The following is a 9,065-nucleotide window of genomic DNA, read 5'->3' on the forward strand; positions in this document are numbered from 1 at the left end:
TATCACTATTTTTTTAAAGGCTTATTTGTTTACTTTAGAGAGAGAACATGCACATGGGCAGGGGGAGAGGCAGAGAGAGAGGAGAAGGAATCCCAAGCAGATACCCTGCTGAGTGCAGAGCCCAACTCGGGGCTCGATCCCATGACCATGAGATCATGACCTGAGCAGAAATCAAGAGTCAGATGCTTAACCAACTGAGCCAACCAGGAACCCCTTTTTATTACTTTTATATACATAAAATTCAACAGTGTACACTTAGCCCAGTTTGGTGGCCAGTTCTTTAGGCTTTGCCTTTCCCAACTTGGCAATGTGTGTTACCTACTTTGGACCCAGAATATTGCCTCCCCATTGACAGTGGATCTTATCATATCTGTCATTATAATTGGTCTTGACAGCTTTTACCAGCTTAGCCAGAGCTCCTTTGTCTTCCAAGTTAACCTGTATGAAGGCAAGAGTGGTGTAGGCCTTCCCATGGACCAGATGCCCCAGCCTGGCCTTTCCCCTGATAATGCAGTAGGAACCCTTATCTTACAACACAGGACAGGCAGGAAGACAACCAGCTCAATGGAATCCACATCATGTGTAATCATTACCAGCTGAACCTTCTTGTTTTCCACCAATGTGATGACAGTATTAACCCCAGCTCAAAGGAGAGATGGCCTTTTAGTGGGGACATACCCTTTGCCCACAGCTTTCTTCTCAGCCCAGACCAAAAATCTCTGCTTCTTCTCTTGCTTTGTCTGTGGTCTGTATTTGTGGGCCAGCTTAAGTAGTTCAGTAGTTGGTGGTTCTAGGCCTGGATGAACAGGATGATCACAGGAGGCATTTTTAGACATTTATAGAGAATTGCCCTTTCCGCCTGCAACCTGATGTAGCAGGACCATCTGACAAAGGGGGTGAGGTCCTTTTGGGGCTGATGTCTTGTCTGATGCCAAAATTCTTGGGCCTTTTCTCAATCAACAGGGAAATGACTACATTTTTGGCCGCCTGCTTCTTCATGAAAGCAGGGGCGGGCGCCACCTTCTTCCCTTTAGTCTTCTTTCCTTTTGGAATCTTGGATATCTGAAGGAGAGAGCTCTTTATTTCTTATAATATTATCATTCACTTCTTCTGGGATTTCAGTTCCAATAGATATTAGAAATTATATATTGTGCCACAGATTTCCAAGGATCTTTGCTTTTCTTCCACCTGTTTCTCTTTCCATTTTTCAGATTGGATTATTTTTATTAATCTGTCTTCTTGGTACTGACTCTTATTTTATTTTCAGTCTACCATTAATTTTTTCTGATGAATTAAAAAAATCCTAAGCCATTGTAGTCTTTTGTTCAAGATTTCCATTTCCTTTTTTCTTTCTTTTTCTGTTTCCATCTCTCTGTTGAGATTCTCTAACAATTCATAATTAAGACAATATTTTCTTTAAATACTTGGACATATTTATTATATCTGTTTTAATGTTAGTGTTCTAACTCCAACATCTGCTTCACCTTGAGATACATTATCTGCTTTTTTCTTGACTATTGGTCACATTTTTCTGCCTTTTTTTTTTCATGTCTAGTAATTGTTATTGCATTCTCAACAGCATAGATGATACATCTTAGAGTCTTAAGATTCTGTTATCTTTTTCCTGGAAAGTGTTGATTTTTATTCTGGCAGACCGTCCAATTACTAACTAACCAAGTTGAACTTGTGTAGAGATGGTTTCATTTTAGACTTTTTAAGGTCATATCTGGGGTAGACCTTCCTCTGGGATATGGTTCTTATTCCTAAAACAAGTGTTTTTCTGCCGTGTCAAATGGATGCCAAAGTGTTAGCAAGGTCTTTCTGCTCCTACAGGACTAGAACGCCAACATCTTCTGGTAACTCAATTACACTTTCTACTCTTTTGCTTCTCCATTCACTGCTCATCTTGTGCATACTCCACTAAACCCTCAGCCAAGAACTTCTGGAGAGACCACATGGAGACTTCTGGGATCTACTCCACTGCACGGCTGTGCTTCCCAGGGCCCTGCATCACAGATTCTAGTGACTTTAAATGCCTTATACCTGATTTCTACTTTCTCCACTCAGAAAGATCATCATGCTTTGCTTGGGCTCCAGCTCCCTGTGCCACAGTCAGGACACTCCCTCAGCAGACAGTTGGCATGATTGTAAGTCTATCTTCTCTCAGGGATAGCAGGCTGGCACTAACTGGTTTTCAATTCCTGCAACAATTGCCTCATATTTTGTCCAGTTTTTTAGTAATTCTCAATAGGAGAGTTAGTTTTGCATCATTTACTGAATCGTGGACCGAATCAGACTTTCCTGGCTGCAGATTTTTAAATGTAATCTGACTACTTACCGAGACATATGGTTCTTTGATCTTTCTGTAATTACCAGGCTCCCTGTATTTCAGGTCTATTCCTTGCCGCTGACCACTCCTCCAACCACAACTTTTTCTCTCAAAAGTCTTCTTTTCCTTTCCCCCTTTTTTTACTTGCTGCCTGAAAAATCATGAGATCATTTTGTGTAGAGTGGAGATATATGACTTTAAGACCTAAAACTGGCATATGTTAGGGGCAAAAAATGAACTCAACTTTAACATACCTTTAAAGTGTCTAGTACATCATATGAGTACTTGGTTTTTCATCTCCATGTATCATATCATTTATATTTATTGATAAACCTTTGGATTCTTCTTAGGCCAATACCAGGTACAGAATATGTTTTTGGGATGTAGAAGAGAAAACTGTGTCCTAAGAAGTCTGCTTCCTTTGAGGGTGGTAATAAGGCTACTTCTAAATTGTCATTTCCATTCAAAGTAATTTGTGTAAATATTGGCATCCATCAACTTTCCTTTCCCTTTTCCTTCCTTTCTCTTTCCCTTTCTTCTATTTCTCCTTCAACCAACATTTACAAATAGACTTCTAGGTGCTTGGAAGCCTAAAGTAACAATATCTTTTGGGGTATCCCACAATTTCGTAAGCTCTCAGCATTATCTTAAATTTCATGGCAGGACTAAAATATCCCCAGAATTTTACCATCTTTCTAGGAGCAAAAATAATGACAGTGATATTGGATGTCTTCTGGTCTCTGGCCTAACTGATCAAAAGGAGGTATTTTGGCATCTTACTGAGAAATCCCTGTGAACAATCAGGTAGATGATTCACATCAATAAAAAGTACTCCTGAGATGTCTATCCAAGAGGAACAAGGAATTCAAAACTCTGCTGTTTAATCAGGGACATCTTCTTTGTTCAGATAAGCTCTGCATTTTTATTTATTTATTTTTCTAAAGCAGAGATCTCCAGTTTTTATTTGAAAACATCCCAGGATGGATCTAATTGTCTAAGGAATAATGCAAAATTCTCAAGACAGTATTAATTTGTAGGACTTGGTGAACACATGTGGTTGTGTTTTTTTCTTTATTCTACTTCTATATTTTTTCATACTATTAACTCAAAGTAATGTATAGCAATAAAGGTAAAGGTGTATAAATATCATAGTATTCTCTCATGTAAGGGATTGCTTTCTTCCTTTTAATAGTGCCCTTTATTACACTAATTATACTTTAATATACACTTATTGTTCAAAAATACACACTCCGTAATCAGAGTAAAGCATTTCCCTTAATTTCCTCTCTCAATTCGAATGGATTTCTTTTACTATATGTGTATTTCATTTGAGTCCAGTTTAAATTTTTAAAATGTGTTGAAAAGCACCCCCAGGTATGTGAGAGACATCTAAAAATTAAATAACAATGAGACTTATAATTCCCAAGAACTGGGAGATCCCTGCCCTATACTCTCAAAGCTTGATCCCTATCTGATACTCATTATATGGTGTCATCTTGACATTTAGAAAAATGACCTATAGCAGTCATCTAAGCTACAATGAAACTTTTTTTGTTCATAAAATATTTGACTTGCCAGATCTTCTGATCCTAAGTTCAGTGTTTTTACTTCATACCAAGGCAACTCATTTTCCCTTTTGCACTTCTTTCAAGATCTCTAACATTTTTAAAATTCAATAATCACTGACTGATGGAATACAAGCATTAGTTTTTTAGAGACGCAGATTCTATTATTTTCTCTCCATTTTTTGTTTTGCTTTCATTACTTTAAAAATCTGTAGCAATTTTGAGACAATCTGTTGTCCACACACTAAGATAAGTAAAGGATGGATCAATGATTTCTTTACCCATTTACTTCACTCTGTGAGCAAGAGATTGTGCCGAGTGCATGCATGTGGCACACAGCGTAATATTTCCAGCTGTGTCCCCAAATACAATGTATGAAAAGGAAAACAGACATGCATTGGCATTTGGGAATTAATTCATAGCTACATAGGAATGCAAGGTAGAGGGAACCCCAACCCCTATCCCTGCAGTTAATACATTTGTGTGCAGATGAGAGAGAAGAGGGCCATGCTCTAAGGCCAAAACAAAAAAAGCTGTTTCTGACTGTTGCCAGCCTAATCCCTTTTCAGTTTCACAATCATGAAGGGTTTTGCAATTTTTCTGTCTATAACATTTCTCTGTTCTACAGAAACTCACTGTGTGGAAGGAGCAAGGACTTGCCTTGTAGGGGAAGGGTGGTATCTTTAGTAAACTGGTCTGCACTAGCTACAGTGCTAAGGCCTTCCAAGACCATTTTTTTTAAAGATTTTATTTATTTATTTGAGAGAGAGAGAATGAGAGACAGAGAGCACAAGAGGGAAGAGGGCAGAGGGAGAAGCAGACCCCCTGCTGAGCAGGGAGCCCGATGCAGGACTCGATCCCGGGACTCCAGGATCATGACCTGAGCCGAAGGCAGTCGCTTAACCAACTGAGCCACCCAGGCGCCCGTTCCAAGACCATTTTAAGTAACAGCAGATCAAGTTCTGTTCAACTACAGATTCTATACAGAATCTTTTCATTGGATTCAGAGCCCAGGTTATGAGTAGATATGTTGGGTTTGTCATTGATGAAATATGCCTCTAAAAGGAAGCATATCATTTGAGCTTGGGCATGTATAGTTTATTACTAGTTTTACTCTCTTGATTGACAATGTTGTTAATAACTCATGATCTAATTTGCGTTATTTTGTGGGTATAAGAAGAGAATCAAAATGAGGAAAGTAGAGAATTTACCCTCTACAGTACTGTGTTTTGTGAACAGTATAAAACTCCTATTGGTGAGACACGTGACTCTTTTAGTCACGGTTCTATAAACACGGAGCCAAGAGCAACCCACAGCAAATATTTAAACTCAATCAGACCAGTTATTAGATGTCATGTAAATAAGGAAAGGAAAGAGATGAGCTGGTTTAAATCATAAATAATGAAAGGAAAAATATCAGCTGACTTAAATTCTTTTTCTTAAATAGTCTGTGTAATTAGAAACAGACATAGCCTCTCTCTCTCTCTCTCTTTACCAGCTTTTTAAAAAGTCAAAATGCTGTGTCTTCTATAACTTCTCATTTTTAAAACTTTGGGGGGTATATAAAAATCTATGCAATTTCAACTTTTTATTGGTCAAATAAAGACCAGAAAACTAATTTAAACTAAATATACAAATCGATTAAAACATGAAGTTAAGGGGCGCCTGGGTGGCTCAGATGGTTAAGCGTCTGCCTTCGGCTCAGGTCATGATCCCGGGGTCCTGGGATCGAGCCCGCATCGGGCTCCCTGCTAGGCGGGGAGCCTGCTTCTCCCTCTCCCTCTGCCTCTCCCCCTGCTCGTGCTCTCTCTCTCTCTCTCTCTCTGTATCTCTGTGTCTCAAATGAATAAATAAAAAAATCTTTAAAAAAACATGAAGTTAAGGATTAACTCCAATTTTATAATTGTTAGTAAACTACCCCTTTGTCAGGAACATTTGTTTTTACCATCTTTACTTCAGAAATATTTCATAAGATCTATGAAGAATGTATTTACCGTGTTAAATATATGCTTATTCCTACAACTCCCTAAGATTTTTTTTTTTTACTTAGAGAAATATAAGCACATGTGAGGAAAAAGAAAACCCAAATAAGAATAAAATAAAATAAAGAAATAAAAATAAAAGTAGGAATAAGAAAAAAGTTTTAAATATTGTACAAATAAAAAAGATATCACGGTAATTACAGGAAAAAAACTACTAAGTAACATTAGAATTATACTTTCATGCCATTTTTACAGTTAACAACAAAAACAGAAAAGGTTTGGGGGTGATAATTTTGTCAAGTTGGAGGTTAAATTTGACTCAGAAATATACATAAAATGACAGTAGTTTCAAAATGTTCCATGCCATCTAGTTCTGGCACTCCAGCCTGATAAAGAAATATTACCTTAGCAATACTTGCCATTGCTGCTAGCATTGCAAATGGTTAAAAATGTTGCTGAAGGAAAACCAGCCAGCAGGACCAACAGGTTCATCAGCCTGCGGCTCTGTGCTTCCACTGCTAGTCGTGGCCTGCGCATTTCCTAGCATCTCACCTCCACAAATGAGCACCGCCATTCTTCAGCCCCCAGTGCATCTGTTGTACAAGCTTCAGATCAGAGCGTGGAAATAGGGACAAATGCCACCCACTCCCGGGCACTTGCTGTTCCACCAACTGTTAGCAATTGCACAGCATGTTTTCTACTCTCTCAGTCTCTCAGTTCCTGTGTTTCTGGAAGGTAGCGGACAGGTAAAGAGTATGATTTTCCTGCCAAAATCCCCCCCACAGTGCAAGAAGCGATTTGCCAGTCTCTAGAAATAAACAGAGAACATAAAGAAAAATACGGAAATATGGGAAATGTGTCGTAGCACTCTAAGGCTGGAAATGAACTAGAGAGCCCATTCCCATTTCATCCATTCAGACAGATAGATCAGCCATTCAATCGTTTATTCATTCACCAGATATATTTTGAGTAGACTGTGCATGGAACTGATATTTAAATGGATAAGTAATGGGGTGCCTGGGTGGCTCAGTCCGTTAAGTGTCTGCCTTTGGCTCAGGTCATGATCCCAGAGTCCGGGGATCAGCCCACATCAGGCTTCCTGCTCGGTGGGGAGTCTGCTTCTCTCTCTGCCCCTCCCCTCCACTCGTGTTCTCTCTCTCTCTTGCTCGCTCTCTAATAAATAAACAAATTTTTTTTAAAAAAATGGATAATGTATCAATAAAAATAATGAACAGGAAGGTACAATTGAATAGGCAACAATAAGTGACTGGTTTCATTTTATTACATTATTATTTTAGAGAACCTACATCATACAAGTTGTTTTTACACATTTGGTATTTTCGTGTTGGTCCCAGCAATGAGTAGTTCAGCATGAAGATGAAAGAATGACTAGTTACATGACTACCTGGTGACACATAGGCGAAAGACGTGGGGATGGGGACAAAGGGTCACCTTTTTTAAAGGCAGGATTAAGCGTAGCATTGCGTGGGCTGAGATGAAGGGGGAAATCATTGGCAGAAGGGAAGAGAGGCATGGGAGAAAGCAGATCTGCCTCCACCCTTACCCACGATCAATTAAAAAAAAAAAAAAGTCTTTCTTAGGGAGAAGTCAAGATCTGAGCAAGCCGGTGGGGAAGCACTGGAGATTTTCCACTCATTTCTGGTGGAATCTCCAGTGCTTTCCCACCGGCTTGCTCAGATCTTGACAGTGGGCAACTGAGTCCCAAAGTCATCTCAGTGGTCACTGCCTATCTGCACCGGAGTTGACTCTGGGACTCAACTGCATACAAACTAGCAGAAATGGAAGAGAACCTATACCTCTCAGATAGGAAATCTGTTTATTTTACACAGGAGTCCCAGGGAAATGGAATGACCTGCCCACGGTCCCACAGCAGGTGTTGATATTTAGAATGGAGATTTCCTCAAGTCTGGACTTTTTCTAAAGGGATCCTTCACAGGGGTCTTTTGAAAAAGTGACCCAACACCCTCTTTCAATTTGGAATGAAGGTGTATAGTCTAACAAGAATTTTCTTGGAATGCCGATGACACGGAAGGCCATTCTTCACCAGATTTGTTAGCTTCCATCGCACCCAGCAGTGTGCTGGTGCTATTGGTTCTGGCTCACCAGAACCCATGGTTGAGTTTCTAACAGTTGTGCAACAATTCAGATGACATCACTTTGGTAGCTTGTATCGGTCGACACCAAGAAAAGCAGTGCTGGAAAGCCAGTTGTCAAACATTACAATCAGTTGCTAAATTTATAATTGACTAAATTATTCACTGCATCCATTTTGAAACTTTCTTTCAATGGACCAACTCTGTCCAACAATAGCATGGCCTGAATGTAATAACCACACTTAATAAATATTAAATCATATGAGCAGGGGTTTTATTTTCTCTCCGTGAGTCACTTCAAACATCCTGTGAACCACCCACTTGAATAATAAAGAACTTGAACTTGAAGTCAGCACTATCTGTAGGAGTTGGTCTTTGAAAGCTTAAATGCGTACTCCATATCTGAATGCTGTAAACAACCAGAGCTAGAATGGTTGGGATCCTAAATGTTTACCTCAATGTTAGGCCTTTGCCTTCTCCCTCATCTGAACCTACAGACCATTCCAGAATTGGGAAAATTTCCTTATGGCCAGAAAGACCATATGCTTCTTCCCACACCTACCTCAACACAGTGAATAATACGCCACTCCAGAAAGCTCAAGTCTTGTTCACACAGAAGACTTCTAGTCTTCCTGCTTTCTTGAAATTGCAATGTAATAGAGTTTTTGGTGTATAATTATATATGCTAAGTGATCTCGAGTCACTACATCTGTTCTTATCAGATGATCTGGTCATTTTCTTCATCATAGAAGGAACAATTTGAATTTGCCATGAAATAGAAGCCTCACTGGCAAATAGTAGTTAGTGGTGGGCAGCTTTTTAAGTCTAAATGGTTTTTCCTATTTGATTTACTTAATTGAGCTAATGGGTTCTATGATTGGCTGAACAGTCCGGTAGCTAAAGTCATCATTAGCTATTTTCTTGGCTAACACAATAATGACCCTTAAATCGTCTCCAGTATTTCCAATTACCTTTGAAAACATGTGGAATGTCAGGAGCCCTAAAAGGAAACATATATGATATGATGTTTATGGGAAATCTTTTTTCATAACTAGTAGCTTTCACAAAGTCCTTT

The 9,065-nt window shown here is 39.1% G+C and overlaps 1 pseudogene; it reads right to left on the bottom strand.

The window, feature by feature from the left end:
- Positions 1-255: 255 nt before the first annotated feature.
- Positions 256-6,450, bottom strand: LOC123840339 (large ribosomal subunit protein eL8-like; annotated as a pseudogene).
- Between the last annotated feature and the right edge of the window lie 2,615 nt (positions 6,451-9,065).

This window comes from Mirounga angustirostris, unplaced genomic scaffold, assembly GCF_029215605.1.
Source record: "Mirounga angustirostris isolate CCGP_5_RB_7025 unplaced genomic scaffold, mMirAng1.0.hap1 SCAF_5, whole genome shotgun sequence".
Classification (NCBI taxonomy): Eukaryota; Metazoa; Chordata; class Mammalia; order Carnivora; family Phocidae; genus Mirounga; species Mirounga angustirostris.